Here is an 18,853-nt window from a genome sequence, read left to right on the forward strand (position 1 = left end):
TCTCTCTCTGTCTCTCTCTCTGATAAGGTTTCCCTGAGTGGCCCTAGCTATTCTAGAACTCTATGTAGACTAGGCTAGCCTCTAACTCAGAGATCTACCTGCCTCTGCCTCCCAAGTGTTGGGATTAAAGGTGTGCGTCACAACCACCTGGCTAACTATATCTGCTTTAAATTGCTTTCCTTATCAGAATATAATCTTCTATAGGTAGGAATTGTTTGTTTTGTTTTCTGTTTAGTCTCCAGGTTTAGAGGCATCCCTGACACAGAATAGGAGCTTAATAATATATTACCTATAATATTATTATTAGAAGAAGTTTGGGCTGGCCTTGAACTTGCTATGTACCAAAGCTAACCACTTACTGCAGATCTTCCTGCTTCCACCTCCCAAATGCTATGGTTCTAGGCATGCACCACTACACTCAGCTCAATAAGTAAATTATTTATGTGTGAGCATGTGTGCATCTGAATGTGTGTGCATGTACATGGAGGCCATAGGACAAGCTTCAGAAACACCATCCACCTCCTCTGAGACAGGGTCTCTCATTGACTTGGAGTTCACTAAATCGGCAATAATTCTGTCTCCATCTACCCTGAGCTAGGATTACAAGTATACACCAGCATGATGGACATTTTAAAAATATTTTATTTATTTTTGTTTAATGTCCATTCCATTGGTGTTTACCTACATGTATGTCTTTGAGGGGGTGTTGGGTCCCCTGGAGCTGGAGTTACAGACAGTTGTGAGCTGCCATGTGGGTGCTGGGAATTGAACCTAGGTTCTCTGGAAGAGCAGTCAGTGCTCTTAACCAATGAGCCATCTCTCCAGCCCCAATGATGGACATTTTTAAAGGTCTCTAGGGCTTGAACTCAGGTCTTCATACTATCTCCACAGACCTTCAATAAGTATTTTAAATGGATCCTTTTGTCACCTCTAACTGTTTTCCAGCAGGGAATAGTGGTTTGTATATTATGTTAAGGACCCCCATGCCAGTCTTCTCAATAAATCATTGCTTTCACATCCTTCAACTGAAGGTTCTCAATACTATCAATAGACATAACTTTAAATAATAGAAGATAATATCATCCTCTGGGGTTGGGGGTCTAGCTCAGCGGTAGAGTGTTTGCCTAGCAAGTGCAAGACTCTGGTTTGGATCCTCAGCACTGCATAAACAGGGTGTAATCCCAGCACCCATAAGCTGGAGGTAGAAGAAGGTTCAGAAGTTCCAAGTTATCTTTACATAGTGAACTTCAGGCCAGCCTGGGCTACATGAGACTATGTCTCAAAAAAAGGGGTGGGGGCAGAGAAGAAAAACAACAGCAACAATAATATTGAGGAAGGGTTAGAAATATCCAAAATACAATCATTTTGCTTTTTTAAAAATGTAAATTTATGTCAGGCATAGTGGTGCACACCTTTAATCCCAGCATTTGGGAGGCAGAGGCAGGTGGATCTCTGTGAGTTGAGGTCAGCCTGATCTACATAGTGAGTTTTCAGGACAACCAGAGCTACGGAGTGAGACCTTGTCTTCAAAAAAAAAAAAAAAAAGATAGAGAGAATTTATATCAAAGAGCATGTCAGGGTTTTTTTTTTTTTTTTTGTTTTTCGAGACAGGGTTTCTCTGTGTTAACAGTCCTGGCTGTCCTGGAACTCACTCTGTAGACTAGGCTGGCCTCAGACTCACAGAGACCCACCTGCCTCTGCCTTCTGAGTGCTGGGATTAAAGGAGTGTTCCACCACAGCCCGGGCGTTGTCAGGTTTTTTAAATGCTGATTTAAAATCAAACCTATATATTTATTTTTCACACATCATTTTAAACATCAACTATTTAATTTAGAACGTATTTACCAAGGCTCAGCAAGATGGCTCAGCATGTAAAGGAATTTGCTGCCAAGACTGATGACCTGAGTTTGATCCCTGGGACCCACATGGGGGAAGAGAAAACTCCCACGAGTGTCCTCTGACCTCCACACATGCACTTACATACAAACACACACACTAATGTAAAAAGAAGTGTTCGCCAAAAGCCTACAGATTTATTTACTGTAAAGTTTAACTCTTTAAAAAGCACCTAAAATATGTATTTGTGCATCATTTCTCTCTCTCTCTCTCTCTCTCTCTCTCTCTCTCTCTCTCTCTCTCTCTCTGTCTCTGTGTGTGTGTGTGTGTGTTCATATGTGAGGGCATGCATGGCACGCATGTAGAAGTTAGGTCAAGATAGCCTTGGGTGTTGGCATGTTATCTAGCCTTGGCGTTTCTGGGCCATCTCTTTCTGCCTTCTATCTGGGTTTGTGCATCACTGTGCCCAGCTTGTACTTGGGTTCTGTAACCCAAATGCAGGTCATCATTGCTTGCACAGCAGGCTCAGGCTTGTGCAGCAAGCACTTTTATCTGCGGAACTATCTTCTCAGCCCGGGTTTACTAACTCTTAGAGTTCCCAGTACTCAGGTTTGAGCATGCATTCATTGTGTCTATTGATAGCGGTGGTGAGTAAAGTCCACTTTCAAGTTCTTCCTACTAAAAGGCTGTATTACAGTAACAGGTGCCATTATCCCACCATGCCCTGAACCTCCAGCATCTTCACCTGGAGGATTAGATTTTAGCAGTTGCAAAATCAGAGCATCAGCTCATATCAGCTTGCTAATCTCCCTTCTTACCCATTCCTGCATGCACTATGACCCCAGGTGCCCTGACATAACTTCATTCTCATCAAAATTGCAAAGAAGGAATGAGCCAGTGCAAGCAGGAGAGATAAGAAGAGTTACCTTCTCTTGTTTGCTCACTCCCTGTCTATTCATAATGCTTTCTGTCACCTGGTGCACAGATGCAGTTCCACAAAAAGGGGACACACACACACACACACACACACACACCTGTCATGCTCTCAGAAGTTGATGCACTTGACGTTTCTTTTTTGGTTTTCCGTTTTAACGTTCAAGTTATTCAACTGCTAGCTTTCTTCCCTGGCCCATACTCAGAGGGATTTCCATTTTTCTTTAAACTTTTTATGATTCATTTCTTTACGTTGGTGTGTGGGAGCATGTGTGTACCATGGCACATGTGTGGAGAATAGCTTTCAGAGGTTGGTTCTCTCCCCTACCATGTAGGTCCTGGGGATCCTACTTGGGTCATCAGGCTTGGCAGCAAGCACCTTTATTCACTGAGGCATTTCCTCAACCCTGCTATCTTTCTTTTATAGTAGGATTTATCTGTACAATGAAACTAGATGCTGTTATCCCCTTCCAATACAAAAATAGGAGACAGGCATAGTAGCACACACCTTTAATCCCAGCACTTGGGAAGCACAGGCAGGCGGATCTCTGTGTGTTCAAGGTCAGCCTAGTCTACAAAGGGAGTTCTAGGACAGTCAGGATTACATAGTGAGACCCTGTCTCAAATTAAAAAAGAAATTGGGGGTGTAGCTCAATGATAGAGTACCTCATTAACAAGTACAAGGCTCTAGAGCCCATTTCCAGAAACACACACACACACACACACACACACACACACCAAAAACTAAATATGAGCAAATAGGGACAAACATTAAGAGCTATGCTACCTACACTGCCAGCATTTATGCAGAAAGATACTTGGGGCAGCAATAGGGCATTTTGGGAACCCAAGACAACAGCCAGTATATACTGATAGAAAGCACAGAAAGCCACATAGGAGCAAGCAGGAACCAAGACTGTAAGGGGTCCCCACACTCCAGTGGCAATGGTCCATGGAATAGCATAAGAAGGCTACACCAGCTGGGTGGTGGCGGCGCACGCCTTTAATCCCAGCACTCAGGAGGCAGAGCCAGGCAGGTCTCTGTGAGTTCGAGGCCAGCCTGGTCTACAGAGCAAGATCCAGGACAGGCACCAAAACTACACAGAGAAACCTTATCTCAAAAAACCATAAATAAATAGATAGATAGAAGGCTGCACCACCCTGGGTCTGCAGAGTCATTCAGCTGAAACATTTTGGGGATAAAGATTTACACTGAGCAGGACTGCTAACTAGATTGAACAGGACAATGACAAGAGAGGGATCAACAGATCCAGGCTAACTAGGCTAGGAGTCTAGAACAGTCTGAGCCTCTTGGAATAAAACAGAACCCTTGCTGGGTGGGCTACCAGCATCAACTAGGCATTTACTAAAAGGGCTCACAATTGAAACCCGTACCTTCCATAGCTCTGAAGCATGTTTCAAGGACACATCAAAAGAATACCTAGGTCTCTAAGACTGAGTGGGAGAACAGGATCTCAGCTTTGATCTTTGTGAGCCAATAACCAGTTTGCCTAGTCTCCTTTGGGCTCAGCAATCTCTTCTACTTTTTATTTCTGAAACTGAGCCCCTATGCCTCCTTAGCTGCTTGCTTTCAGTTGCCTTTGAAAATGGAGCTGCTCAAACAGCGGAGTGCACGCTGTCACTCTCCTACTAGCATGGCTGTAGATAACACCTGTGACATGTGAGTCGTAATGATAATGGTTGCCTAGGTGACTCTTCAGAGACTTGAAGGATGGCTTTATTTTACTTTATTGGTTATTTTTTCCCCATGGACAGGTGTCTGATGGGTGACCTTTTGACCAGAGGAGGCTGAAAAGCCCCCACTTAGGTCATGTCAGCGCTGCCATTTTCCTTTTGTTGTTGTAGTAGTAGTTGTTGTTGTTGGAAACAGGGTTTCTCTGCTTAGCCCTGGCTGACCTGGAACTCACTCTGTAGACCAGGCTGGCCTTGAACTCACAGAGATCCGCCCGCCTCTGCCTCCCCAGTGCTGGGATTAAAGGTGTGCACCACCACTGCCTGGCAGCACTGCCATTTTCTGACACACATTCCATAAAGAGACAAAGAGACTGAAGCAGGGACCCAGAGTACTTGGAAAAGCTTGGGGAGAAAGGCCCATGGGAAGCAGTTGGACTGGTCTCGTTTTGTAGTGAAAGTGAAGGTGAGGGTTTTTCTTCTTGGGAGGATCAAAAAAGGGACTGAAAGGATGTCTGAATATAAGGCTGAAGCATAGAATCTTCTCTATCAAGATTTCTAGCTTTCTGTCTCAAATTTCTATCTATGACAAATAAGGAAAGAACTTAGAAAAGTACAGTGTAGGAATATAGCTTAAAGTAAGCAGCAAGACAGAGGAACCATATCCTTAATTTTCTAATTATGGGGTTATAAATGAAAAATCCTGGAGAAAGAAAAGAAAAACAGGCAGAAAAAAGATTCCTATGGAAGATTTTGGCCTGGGGACAGCTAAAATGCTAAGTCCAAGCAGCAGAGAAAAATATTTCCCCTGAGGCAGATACGGATGAAGAATTAGTTTCCTCCTGGTCATGAAGCCAAAAAGTTTAGAGAACAGAAGTCTTGGGAACAACTTAATCTTTCTCTCTCAAACTAAAAGCTTTCTTAGAAAAAAAATGACTCTCTCTCTAAATGCTAAAGCCTTTTAGATCTTTGCCTCTCAGAGATTTCTTTCTGTAAGGGCAAAATGAGATTCACCTGTTAATGACATCCATGGGAAAATCACCTGTGGTTCACTCTAAGAAAAAATATAGTGATGGCAAATCCTCTCTGCTAGTAAAAACAGCAGGCAGAAGTTCCCTGTGGTTAGTGCCTATGGAGAGTGCAGGCAGAAGGCTGAAACAGGGACAGCTTCCCCCAAGGGAAACCACAACAGAGATGGTTCAGGACCTGAGTAAGGGCTACTGGCAATGAGAATGTGGTGAAGCCGAGCCTCTCGGGGGCTTTGTAGTTGGGGAAGGAGATAAGCCATGACAACTATCCAGGAATAAAGCTTTCTTTTCTATGGGGCAGGGAGAAGTCTCTCTGAAAGGGCTGGGAAAAAGCTTTGTTTAGAGTGCTTTCACTGACCCTGTAACTCACAAAAAGCAAGCCCTGAGGGAATTTTGCTTCAGGCAAGGAGGGACCTGCCCAAGTAAGTGCACAAGCGGGCGGGTGCACTTGGCTCTGGTAGTAGTGTCAGTAAGTGTCAGTGCCTAGCAATGCCAGCCCAGAGAGAGCCAAGATCTCTCAATCTCCTGTGGTGAAGAAGCAGGAGGCTTGGCTCAGGCCAAGCCGAAACTTGACTTTGGCAGTGTAAAGGGAAACAGAAATGGCAGACCCGACATGAACTGTGGGAAATGGAGTCCGAAAGGTAGCTAGTAACAGTGGGCCAGTATAGGGAAAGGGATCCTGGGAAATGTAGTGTGTAGAAGCAAGACAGCATAGGCAAGCTGGTATGGAGAAAGGGTAGACAAACTGGGACAAAATCTTTCAAGCTCAGCTTAAAATATTGTTTTTTTTTTCCCCCCAAACATTGGTAAAAAGATTGGCTTTATCTCCCAAAAACAAACAGGTGATCAACAGCTTGTCTCTCAGGAGACATTTAAAGTGCTAATACCGTTTGTCAACAAACCACTTTTTTTTTTTTTTTTTTTTTTTTGGTATTTCGAGACAGTTTCTCTGTAGCTTTGGTGCCTGTCCTAGACCAGGCTGGCCTCGAACTCACAGAGATCCGCCTGCCTCTGCCTCCCATGTGCTGGGATTAAAGGCGTGCGCCACCACCGCCCGGCAACAACAAGCCACTATAAAATCCTTTTAAAAAGCAAGGGAAAGCAGTCCATACACTGAACATTCTTTTAGATATAAAGAAATTTATAGGCAAATAAGAAAGTTCTTTGCCTCTTGAACAAACAGCCTGCAATGAATGATTTCTTTGCAAATCTAATAGGGAGACAAGGAAACAGGTATTCAAAAAGAAAGGACTGCTTTATAGATGGGAACAAACTTCAGAAAATCTAGTTATATGAAAAATAGTCACTTCACTTGACAGTTCTCTATAAGAAAACAATGCTACGGGAGGCAGAGGCAGGTGGATCTCTGTGAGTTCGAGGCCAGCCTGGTCTACAAAGCGAGTTCCAGGACAGCCAGGGCTACACAGAGAAACCCTGTCTTGAAAAACCAAAACCAAAAAAAAGAGAGAGAAAAGAAAAAGAAAACAATGCTAAATCAGAATGCTTAGTGAATGTACTGATGTTTGTGAGAACAGTCTGAGTTAAATAACTCATGGTTAGAGTATATCACAGCTGCTAATAATAATAACATCAGAGGTTGAGAAGCTAATGAATGAGGTGAAATACTAAATCATGAAATGTTCTTCCTCAGAGTAAACTAATGAAGAATGTGTTTCATGAAACAACATCTATGTTCTTGACTCCTTTGAATAGTAGCAGTTTTGGTGAACAAATAACCTTGCTAAGAAATGCTGGGCTAAAAAAATCTATCAGAAATATCAGCATTGTTGAAAGAACTCTTTGACAGCTTTGAAAAATTAAGAAGGGAGAATATTGTCTGAGTTTGGTGATGACGGTGGAACAGAGAAATGTCACCTCTAATGACACTCCTTTAGAGGAACTGCAGTGATAAGCAGCTAAATCAATTTCTCTGATATTGAGATTCCATCTTGCAGTCGGGGGATAGTAGGAGAATAAGAAGACCTCTAGATTGCTGAGGAATTTGGGATGAAGTTTTAGCAATGTTTTTGGTACACAGAGGAACCTGCTGCAGGCTGCAGGTCTGGAACCCCACTCCGACTCAGACAGTTATCTTCTGAGGGGAAATTGTTGCGCTGCCAGCTAAGCAATTCAGAAACAGAAAATTCCCTAGGAGGTTTTTCTTCTCATCTCTTTCCTTCCTTTTTGGGTTTGCTGTAAACTGAGATAGCTCTTAATAGAGTTTTTATAACAACACTCACTAAATCCCAGGGTTGAAGGAGAGCCATTAAAGAATTAGATTTTGTTTCAAACTTTCAGATTGATATCAAAGCTGACTATAAACTCTGAACTTTACTGTAAACTCTGAACTTTAGAAATGATTTGCAAGCTGGGAGGTGGTGGCACATGCCTTTAATCCCAGCACTTGGGGAGCAGAGGCAGGCAGATCTCTGTGAGTTGGAGGCCAGCCTGGTCTACAGAGTGAGTTCCAGGAAAGGCACAAAGCTACACAGAGAAACCCTGTCTTGAAAAAAAAAAAAACAAGAAAAAAAAAGAAATGATTTGCATACTTCCTGTCTTGTTGAGAACCTAATAGTTCTAAGAAAGTAGTAGTCCCATAGAATGTAAGTTTATATTAGGGTAGATATTGTGTAAGTCTTTCTAATAGTTCTAAGAAGTATATCTATGAAAAATAAGACCAAGTTCTGCTAAGAGATTCTTTCTAGTGTAAGTTAGTTCTGCTAAGAGTCTTTATAGTTCTTCTAAGAAATCTCTCCTACATATTTTCTAAGGTAGTCCTATAGAGTTTTCTTATGAATATAGGCTTGTAAGAAGTATAAATAAGAATATGTTGAATGTGATTTTGTTAAGTGTAATGTTGAATGTGAGTGTAAATGCTTAAAAAGTGTAAATATGTGTGGTGATAATAGTAAATATGTATATTGATGATAAGTCAATTAAGTGTTGTAAATATGTATGGTGATGTTTATACCAGAATTATGTTAAGGTTGAGGAACCAGAGTTTGGTAAAAAGCTAGGGAAATCTTTAAGTTAGATGTAGTTTATTGGATGCAGTTTGCATCAAGAGTTTTAGTTGAAAAAGGGCTTGGCACAGATAAAATTGTTCTAGACATCTTAAGACCCATTCCATAAAAGATATGCCATCTTTATCATCCTCTACTCCTGTACTGGGAGGTATGGCAGCTGTGGAGATCGCTGTGTAGGTTGTAAGCTCAATAGGAACCTGGGCCAGAGTTGAGAGCCAAGGATGAGCAACTTGTTCTTGATAGCTTCCAGCCTAAGACAGAGTATGCTTGATGGAAAGCATATCTCCATGATGGGTAATGGAAGAAATAATCATAGAGGACAACCTAAGACAGACCTCAGTCTATTTGATGGAGCCTGAGGGGCTCTTTAAAAAATCAAGAGGAGGGACCTGTGGAAGCCCACAAAAGTTTTCTAGTGAGATCTGAGCTTGCTTTACCCAGCAGGGTCGCATAAGGGGATGGCTTGACCATGTGCAAGGTCACCAGGTATTTGGGATGGTCTATACTTGGCTGTGCTGGGGGAGGGCTTTTGCCTCACCCCTTTAAAAAGTCCTTTAGGGGAAATCCAGTTATTGCAGTCTTATGTAGATGCTGATGCAGATGAAAACTTTTATACTTGTGCTTGGACCTATGATAGCAACACCAGCCACTCTCTCCTTGTTATTGCTGGATCTAGAAGCATAATAAAGATAATTCATCCTGCTGGGTGGTGGCAGATCTCTGTGAGTTTGAGGAGAGCCTGGTCTACAGAGCAAGATCCAGGACAGGCACCAAAACTACACAGAGAAACCCTGTCTCGAAAAACCAAAAAAAAAAAAAAAAAAAAAAATCCCATAACAATGCAGTGTATAAAGCACTATGTTAGCCATGGAAATGCTATCAATGAGTTGAAATTCCACCCATGACACCCAAATATTCTCCTGTCAGTAAGTAAAGATCATGCCTTATGATTATGGAATATCCAAATGGACACACTTGTGACAATATTTGGAGGCATGGAAGGACACAGAGATGAAGTTCTTTCTGAGTGCTGATTATGATCTTTTGGGTGAAAAAATAATGTCCTGTGGTATGGCTCACTCTCTTAAACTTTGGAGAATCAACTCGAAGAGAATGATGAATGCGATTAAGGAATCTTATGATTATAACCCAAATAAAACTAATAGGCCATTTATTTCCCAGAAAATCCACTTTCCTGACTTTTCTACCAGAGACATACATAGGAATTCTGTTGACTGTGTGTGATGGTTAGGTGATTTGATACTTTCCACGTCTTGTGAAAATGCTATTGTATGCTGGAAACCTGGCAAAATGGAGGATGATATAGATAAAATTAAACCTAGTGAGTCTAATGTGACTATTCTTGGGCGATTTGATTACAGCCAGTGTGACATTTGGTACATGAGGTTTTCTATGGATTTCTGGCAAAAAAGGCAGCACATACTTTTACATTTGGAACTGTCTTCTGAAACACCGTGTAGTTCTAGCCTTTCCTGTTCTGTTCATGCTCCTTGTCCTCGAGCATTGGTTGTCTTGGTCCTGTGTTGATTACTTTGGCTACCTCCTGGGTGCTGCACATTATCTACAGTGTTATAAAAGAAATGGGCAGTTAGGTGTTGGTAATGTTATGTTCCTAAGACACAGTGTTTTAAATGTGTTTATCATCTTACCTAGCTGTTTTCTAGAAAAGCTTAAGAGAAAAATCAACATGGAAGGTAAAATAACTATTATCTAAAACATTAAATTTTGCTGCAATTTTGTCAGACAATTAACTGACTATTTCTCTAACAAAGCTTTGAAGAGCATCCACTCTTGGTGTCTAAAGTTGAGAAAAAGTACTGTAACGCCATCCATGAAATGTTGCAGAGCCTTATTTTCTCATGATGGCAAGGAAATATTGCTCTTTCTTATTCCTACTTACAAATCAGTAAAATAAGATATAAGAATTAGTCAAGAGGGCCATCAAGGCTGGAGCCGAAGCTTCTCTAAGCAAGGAAGAGGTTTTAGGATTACTCGAATACCTTAGTGCTTAGTGTTGTGTTAATTTTAAACAGATGCTTGCATTGGGCGATCAGGTTGGCAAACTTTATGTTTGGGATTTAGAAGTAGAAGATCCTCATAAAGCCAATGTACAACGCTGACTCATCATAAAGGTGGTGTTCTTATCTGACAGACCCGTTTTAGCAGGAGAGCAGCATCCTCATAGCTGTCTGTGATGACGCCAGCATTTGGCGTTGGGATCGACTTCGATAAACTGTTTTTTCCTAGTGAAAATTAGAATATGTTGTCTTTGTAAAATAGAATTAATGTATCTTGTTAGTAAGGGCACATAGAACATGTAGACTTGTTTTTCAGCATTCAATCAGGCTGCGCTGAATGTAGTGATGTTTACATTCTTTGTACTGTCTTCTTGCTCAGACTTTACTGCTTTGAATACAAATTTATTTTTGTAAAATAAAATAAAATAAAATAAAAATTTAGTAGAGACAGAAGGGGCTAGTGGATTTAGATCCAGGCCCTCCCAAGGCTATCCTGTGTCCATTCTCTCTCTCTCTCTCTCTCTCTCTCTCTCTCTCTCTCTCTCTCTCTCTCTCTCTCTCTCTCTCCCTATCTACCTATCTATCTATCTATCTATCTATCTATCTATCTATCTATCTATCTATCTATCTATCTATCTATCTACAAATTCCTTATTTCTCCCTGCTTAAGAGTACCCTGGGGGAATAAGTGGTTAATATTTACATCAGGTAGGGTCTGAGTTCTCACAATCAACTCCCCAGCCAAAGCTGGATCAACTCATTCTACATCCTGTACCAGTCGATCTCCTCCCGGTTCCCCACTTATCCTACAGGCACCATAACTTGGAAGCTCACTCTCAATAGCTGGCACTACTTATCCCTTCTTTCATGTCTCCTTCCTCTCAACTTCCTCCAGTACTGGCACAGCCATTAGGAAGGAGGGCACTGGGGGTTTCCATGATTCTGCTTCATCCCTGCTCCTAGATGTTCCCAGTAACTCCTGATATCATCTGTTTATTTGCATTCCTCCTAGACTCTTGTGATTAAAATCATTCTCTCCAGAACAGTTATGCAAATTTGGAATGTCATGAACTCCTGTGGCTCTTTCAGGCTAGTCACAAGGTGCATTGGAAAGGCAACATCGTGTTCTTGAGAAGCCTGAGTTCATGGTCACACTTGAAACATCAAAGGCTTCAGGGACTGAGTCAGGTTCACTGTGTATTTTGAACATCATCCCCTCTGGCTCACCCTGAGGAGAGTCATGGGGGGGGCGGTTTCCTAATGCAATAGCCATTCCATCCATAGCCCCGAGAAAGTGAACTAGAGGCAGCCAGCAGCGTGGTTTGTATAAGAAGAGCAAGGAGCGCGGGTAGCATATGTGTTCCTGGGGGCGTGCCCAGAGTTATGCAGTGAACTGTCCATCGGCCTTGCCACAGAGGGTCAGGTTCCCCAGGGCGTTGCCACAAGGAGAACTTGTAAGTGCTGTTCTCAGGCCTTGTCCCCTGAAGAAGTCACATGACTCCCGCCACAGAACGGTGACTAATAGATGGGGAGTTGGAGGAACTGGTTAGTGGTTAAGAGCACAGACTGCTCTTACAGAAGACAGGAGTGTCAATCCCAGCACCAGGTCAAGCAGGTGGATCTCTGTGAGGTTGAGGCCACCTGGTCTACTCAGCAAGTTCCAGGACAATGAGGGCTACATAGTGAGACCCTGTCTCACAAAAATAAATAGAAAATAAAGTCACTGGTAGCGTTTGGTCATTTCATAACCGGAAACATATGACACTCATGTTTTATAAGATTTTATTTTTATTTATGTGTGTTTACATTAGTTACTGTTTTTAAGGTTTTCTTTTCGTTGTTTTGAAATGGGGTCTTTAATTTTTCAAAGCCTTCCTCCAATAAGGCCACACCTCCTAACCCTCCCAAGCAACACCATCAATTGGAGACCGGGTGTCCAAACATCTGAGCTTATGGCAACTATTCTCATTTAAGCCACCATCCTGTGTGTCTCTGTAAATGTATGCCACAGTGTGACAGTGACCAAGGAGGCCAGGAGAGGCTGTTGGACCCCCTGGAGCTCGAGTCCCAGGCAATTGTGAGCTGCCCTATTAATATGGGTGCTGTTGTTCTCCGGAAGAGTGGGAAGCACTTGGTGAAGCACTTACTGCAGACTCAAGAGCCTGAACTGAACCCTCAGAATCCACAGGACAAAGCTGGCAGTGATGGCCAAACATTAGGTGGAGCTTGGGGAACCCTGTGGAAGAGGGGGAGGAAGAACTGTAGGAGCCAGAGTCGTCAAGGACAGCATGAGAACATGGCCCACAAAATCAACTCACCTGGGCTCATAGGGCTCACAGAGACTGAACTGACAACCAGGGAGCCTGCATGGGACTGACCTAGGCCCTCTGAATGTATGTGACAGCTGTGTACCTTGGTCTTCTTGTGAGACTTCTAACAATGGGAACAGGAGCTGTCCCTAACTAACGCTTTGTTTGGCTCTTGGGAACCTAGTCCTCGCACTGGGTCACCTTGCCCAACCTTAATACATGGGGACGTGCCTAGTGTTACTGCAATTTGATATGCCATGTTTGGTTGATATCCATGGGAGGCTGGACTTTTTCTGGAGAGAAATGGAAGCGGAGTGGATGGGGGGAGGGCTGGGAGGAGAGGAGGGAGGGAAACAGTGGTTAGGATGTAAAATAATAGTAATAATAATACTAAAATAAAACAAAAAATCTTGGAGTGGCCAGATGGTGCATACCTTTAACTGGAATGCTCAGGAGGCAGAGAGTTTGAGCCAGCCTGGTCTATATATCAAGTTCCAGGCCAGCTGGGGCTACATGGTGAGACCCTATCTTAACAAAACAAAGCACAAAAAAGCTGGGCATGGGGCTCATGCTTGAGACAACAATGCTGTGGAGGCAGAGACAGACATCTCTGGGCTCACTGGCCAACCACTCTGTCCTAAGCAGGGAGCCCCAGGTGCCAGTGAGAAGAAATGGCTCATCTGGTAAAGGCTCAATGACTTGAGTGGGACCCCAGGTCCCACTTGGTGGAATGAGAAAACCGACTCTTTTTTTTTTTTTTTTTTTCCGAGACAGGGTTTCTCTGTGTAGCTTTGCGCCTTTCCTGGAACTCACTTGGCAGACCAGGCTGGCCTCGAACTCACAGAGATCCACCTGCCTCTGCCTCCCGAGTGCTGGCATTAAAGGTGTGCGCCACCACTGCCCGGCTGAAAACCGACTCTTTCAAGTTGTCCTCTGACTCCCACATATACAAGGTAGCACACCTATATCCTCGGTAAATAAATAAATAAATAAATAAATAAATAAATAAATAAATAAATAAATAAATAAATAAATAAGGAAATAGATGTGAACCATTTCAAACAACCCAGCCTAACAAGGTGGGTAGCTCCTGAGGAATGTAACCCCTGACACATACATATGTACCTGCACACACAGAAACAAATGCATAGTTACTCTGGAAACCCTAGAAGCTACAAGTCCAAAATGAGGGTGTCAATACAGCCAGCCATGCTTGCCCTCTCTCTAAAGACTTTTCATTTATAGGGAAGGGGCAGGATCTCACTATATAGCTCAGGCTGGCCTTGAGCTTATTATGGAACCCAGAATTTCCGATCCCTCTGCACCAGTTTCCCACATTCTGGGATTACAGATATGTGCCATTATGACCAGTTCTCTGAGGAATCCTAGGGAAGAAAAGAATCTTTCCTGATCTCTGAGGCTCCAGGCAACTTCTACATTCTTTGGCATTCTGTGTGTGCCACACAGCTCACTGTTTCCATGACTACATGGCCTCCTTCCTTCTGTGTGTCTCTGTCTCCTAATCTCCCTCTTCTTTCCTTTATAAAGACACCAGTCTGGGCTAGAGATGCTCAGCAGGCCAGTAAAGGCACTGCCGCCAAGCCTGATGACCTGGGTTCAATCCCCAGGACCCTAGTGTTGGAAGGAGAGAACCAACTTCTACAGGTTGTTTTCTGACCTCTACATGTGCTGTGGCACCAGTGATCAACGATCTCTCTCTCTCTCTCTCTCTCTCTCTCTCTCTCTCTCTCTCTCTCTCTCTCTCTCTCTCTCTCTCTCTCTCACACACACACACACACACACACACTAACTAAAAATGTTTAAAAAGATAGCAGTCATTGAAGTAGGTCCTCTCCTATTCAACTGTGATCTCATCTTACCTGAACTACAGCTATAAAAACCTATTTCCAAATGTGGTACTCAGAGGTCCCAGAGATAAAAAGAGACATATTTTAAGGAGATAGCATGTGATTTTCTACTGCTGTACAAAGAATCCTCATAAACGTAACAAGTAAAACAACAGATGCCTAGGTCACAAGTCTAGACAGGCTCAGACGGTTATTCTGCTTCAGATTTCACAAGGCTGAAATCTACTGGTTGGCTCTTGTCTAGCCAGTTTGGGGTAGCCTTTACTTCCTTGCCCATTTAGGCTCTTGGCAGAATTCAGTTCCATGCAGTTTTAGTTCTTAAATCCTGAATTCCTTGCCACTAGGTGTTATGCTTAGCTTCTAGAGGCTATTCTCTCTGATCCTTGCACACAGCTCTATCTTCAAGTAAGCATGTTCTTCTTATGTTTCAAACCTGACTTTCCTTTCTGTTGCACCATGAGGACACACACACACACACACACACACACACACACACACACACGCACGCACGCACGCACGCACGCACGCACGCACGCACCTGCAAACCAAACAAATAAAAACTGGCTCATGGCTGGGCATGGTCACTCACACTGGCAATCTACATTTGGGAAGCTGAGGCAGAAGGATTTCGACAAGTTTGAGGACAATCTGGACTAAGTGAGACTTTGTCTCAGAAAAGTTGAAAAAACCAAAACCAAAACCAAAAACCAAACCAAACAACCAAAACCAAGAAGGGCTAGAGTGATGGCTCTTCCATACGGCATCTCACATCTGTCTGTAACTCCAGTTACAGTGCATTGGATACCCTCTTCTGGCCTCTGAGGGTACCAGGCATACACATGGTGCATACACACACATAGGCAAAACACCTGTGCACATAAACAACAAAACCAAAGAAGCCTTATATGACTAGGGTGGGCCCACGTGGATATTCTCCCTATGTGAACTTCTATCATCACAGGAGAGATACCATAGTCACAGCTTATCCACACGTTCTGGATGCTCTAGGAAGAGACATCTTTGAGGACCACTAAAAAGATTTTGCCTGCCACAGCCTGTCCTCTGGTCCCCAGCAGCTCATGCTTCTAACCGGAAACCACATTCATCCTTTCCCAAAGTTCCCAGGGGGCTTGTCCCATTTCTACTTGTCCTCAAAGTCTCAATCTCATCTAAATCCCATAAGCTCCCAAGTCCAAAGTCTCATCAAGTCACTGAGATCAGCGTGGCTGAGACTCCTCACACCATTTCTCTCCATCTGTGGACCTATGCAGCTAAAAGAACAAAACATCCATCCATCTCCAGAGCACAGGGATAGCTGAGGCACAGGCTACGTTCTGGATGTCCCAGTTCAAAAAGGAGAAAATGAAAAGGCAAAAAGAAGTCCCCGATGCAGGGTGTGCTGGCGTCCGCCTATCATCTCAGTCCTGGGGAGGTAGTGGCAGAAGGATCCTGAATTCCAGGACAGCCTGGGTTACATAGAAACCCTGTCTCACCCCCCCCATACATATTACACACATAAGAGAACTGGACTGAAGCAGTTCAAACCCAGCTGAGAGACTCCTTTAGGCCCTCAGGCCTTCCCGTTACTCCCTTTGAGTCATGCTTTTTTTCATCAAAGGTAGAAAGTGTTTACTGCTAGAGTATTTTTTTGGGGGGGGGGCGGGGGACAGGGTTTCTCTGTGTAGTTTTGGAACCTGTCCTGGAACTCACTCTGTAGACCAGGCTGACCTTCAACTCACAGAGATCCACCTGCCTCTGCCTCCTGAGTGCTGGGATTAAAGGCGTGCACCACCACCACCACCACCACCACCACCACCACCACCACCACCACCACCACCATCACCACCACCACCCAGCCTGAGTAATCTTTTTATGTATAGTGTGAACACGTGTGTGTGTGTGGGTGCACATGTGTGTGCTTGGAAGCCTGAGATCAGCCTTAGGTGTCATCCTTAGGACAGCTATCCACCTTTTTTTTTTTTTTTAAGATAGGGTTTCTCATTGGGCAAAAGGTAGCCACGTAGGCTAGCCTGGCTGCCCAGTGAGACCCGGGGATAGTCTGTCTTTGCCTCCCCAGAACTTGGATTACAAGGGTATACCACCATGTGCGGCAGTTTATATGTGTTTGGGGATCAAACTCGAGTCCTCACGTTTGTGAGGCAAGCATTTTACTAAGTGAGCCATCCCCCAGCCCCATGGTCATTTCCCTTAAACAACTTGTTTGAAATCCGAACTTGTGTTTTTCAATCCTCGCGACAAATGCACAGACCTTAAAAATCGGAACCTCCGATTCCCCCTTTCAGTTTTACACGTGTTTTAGTTTCATTTTGTTTTTAATATACTCAAATTAATCATTTTTATATTTGTTTTTTGAGACAGTCTCTCCCCATGTAGTCCAGGTTAGCCTTGAATTTAAAATCCCCCTGCCTCAGCCTCCCTAGTCCTGCAGTCACAGGCATGTGTCATGGGAATTTGGTTCATTTGTCTACTTACAAGATCATATCTAGATTTTTTAATGGCTAATGCCAATAGATTTATTTATACTTTTGTTGATTTTTCAATTGCATTTCTTTTATTTGTGTGTGTGTGTGTGTGTGTTTGTGTGTGTGTGTATGCATGTGGAAGTCAGAGGTTGCTGTGGTTTGGATTAGAATGGCCCCCACAGGCACATAGATTTGAAAGCTTGGTCACCAGGTCACCAGGGAGTAGCACTACTTGAGAGGGGTTAGGTATGGCCTTGTTAGAGGAAGTATGTCACTGGGGGTGGGCTTTGGAGTTTCCAAGTCCCAGTGGCTCTCCCTTCCTGCTGTCCATGGATCCAGATGTAGAACTCGAAGCTATCATATCTGCCCATGTGCCACCATACTCCTTACCACGGTGACAATGGACTAAACCTCTGAAACTGTAGCCAGCCCCAAGTAAATTATATATATATATATATATATGAGGTGCCCATGGCCATGGTGTCTCTTCACAGCAATAGAGCACTGACTAAGAAGACAGAGGCTAACTTGCTGGAGTAGGTTCTCTTCTTCTACCATGTTGGGTCCTGGGGATCAGACTCAGTACACCAGGCTGCCGAGTCAGCTCGCTGCCTCCTATATTTATTGATTTATTTCCCAAATGTTTTCTAATGTGTTTGCTTCCTGCTGCTGCTTCCACCCTATACTGTCCTTCCAGGACTCAAAACATTTCTTTTTCAAGCAAATCCTTGAGAGATCCTTAAGTGATACAGCAAACATCATGCTACATTTACAAAATGTCAGTACCAGGCTGCTGATTCAAATCCGAAGTGATGTTTAGATGTAAAATGAAATCTTAGTTGCTGTAGAAGACATGTGAGTGATAAGCTCTTTCAGTCTTTGTCTGAAAATGTCTTCATTCATCTTTTCAATACAAAATTTAGTCTCATGATGTGGAGGCTATGAAAATATGCCACTCCAATGTCTTGCTCCAAGGAACATAAGTGACAGATGGCCTCAGCCTGCTGTCTTCTGAATCTACCAAGCAGCAGTGCAGACAGAGTCCTTCACAAAGGCCGCTGGTAGCAGCCAGTGACTAAACAGGGCATGGCTATTGAGGCAGATCCATTTCTACAGGACGTGCGTTTCCTCTGATGGGTATTTTGGGCCCGAGGCTGCCTCGTCAGTCTGACAACCCATCCTGAACTGCACTGCAGTCTCAGTCAGTGTGGAACAAGCTGCCTTCCCCAGGCCTCGGAACTGCAGTGTCGGAAGGCTCCTCCTCCTCCTCCCCTTTCCCTCTCACAGATCAGTCCTGATCAGTCTCTCTCCCTGATCAGTCCTGTGTAGCCAGTTCCATCCTGGCTTCTGGTTCAGAGGGCCTGGACTAACACACTTCTTGAATTAGTTACACTAATATAAAATGCATACAGTAGAGGTCTCCGATCCATCCCTGCCCACATCTACCTCCTCCACACACACAAATGCATTGTTTTTCATCGGTCTATCTTCATATCTTCTTGAGTTGCTGTGGAAATCTAATAAAGAGGAGACCCACTGTTGGTTTATCTTTATGTGAGATATAACCTTTGCCTCCAACTGCCACTCCCACTGCCTGGGCCTCACAAATGCTGGGAGTTTAGGCACCCACAACCATACC

General features: G+C 43.6%; 1 protein-coding gene and 1 pseudogene across 4 annotated transcripts in view; both read left to right on the plus strand.

The window, feature by feature from the left end:
- Positions 1–18,853, plus strand: part of Med14 (mediator complex subunit 14) — a 291,290-nt gene that overhangs the window by 160,911 nt on the left and 111,526 nt on the right. The gene's annotated exons all lie outside the window — the stretch shown is intronic.
- Positions 7,946–10,997, plus strand: LOC143270862 (polycomb protein EED pseudogene; annotated as a pseudogene).

Source organism: Peromyscus maniculatus, chromosome X, assembly GCF_049852395.1.
Source record: "Peromyscus maniculatus bairdii isolate BWxNUB_F1_BW_parent chromosome X, HU_Pman_BW_mat_3.1, whole genome shotgun sequence".
Taxonomy (NCBI): domain Eukaryota; kingdom Metazoa; phylum Chordata; class Mammalia; order Rodentia; family Cricetidae; genus Peromyscus; species Peromyscus maniculatus.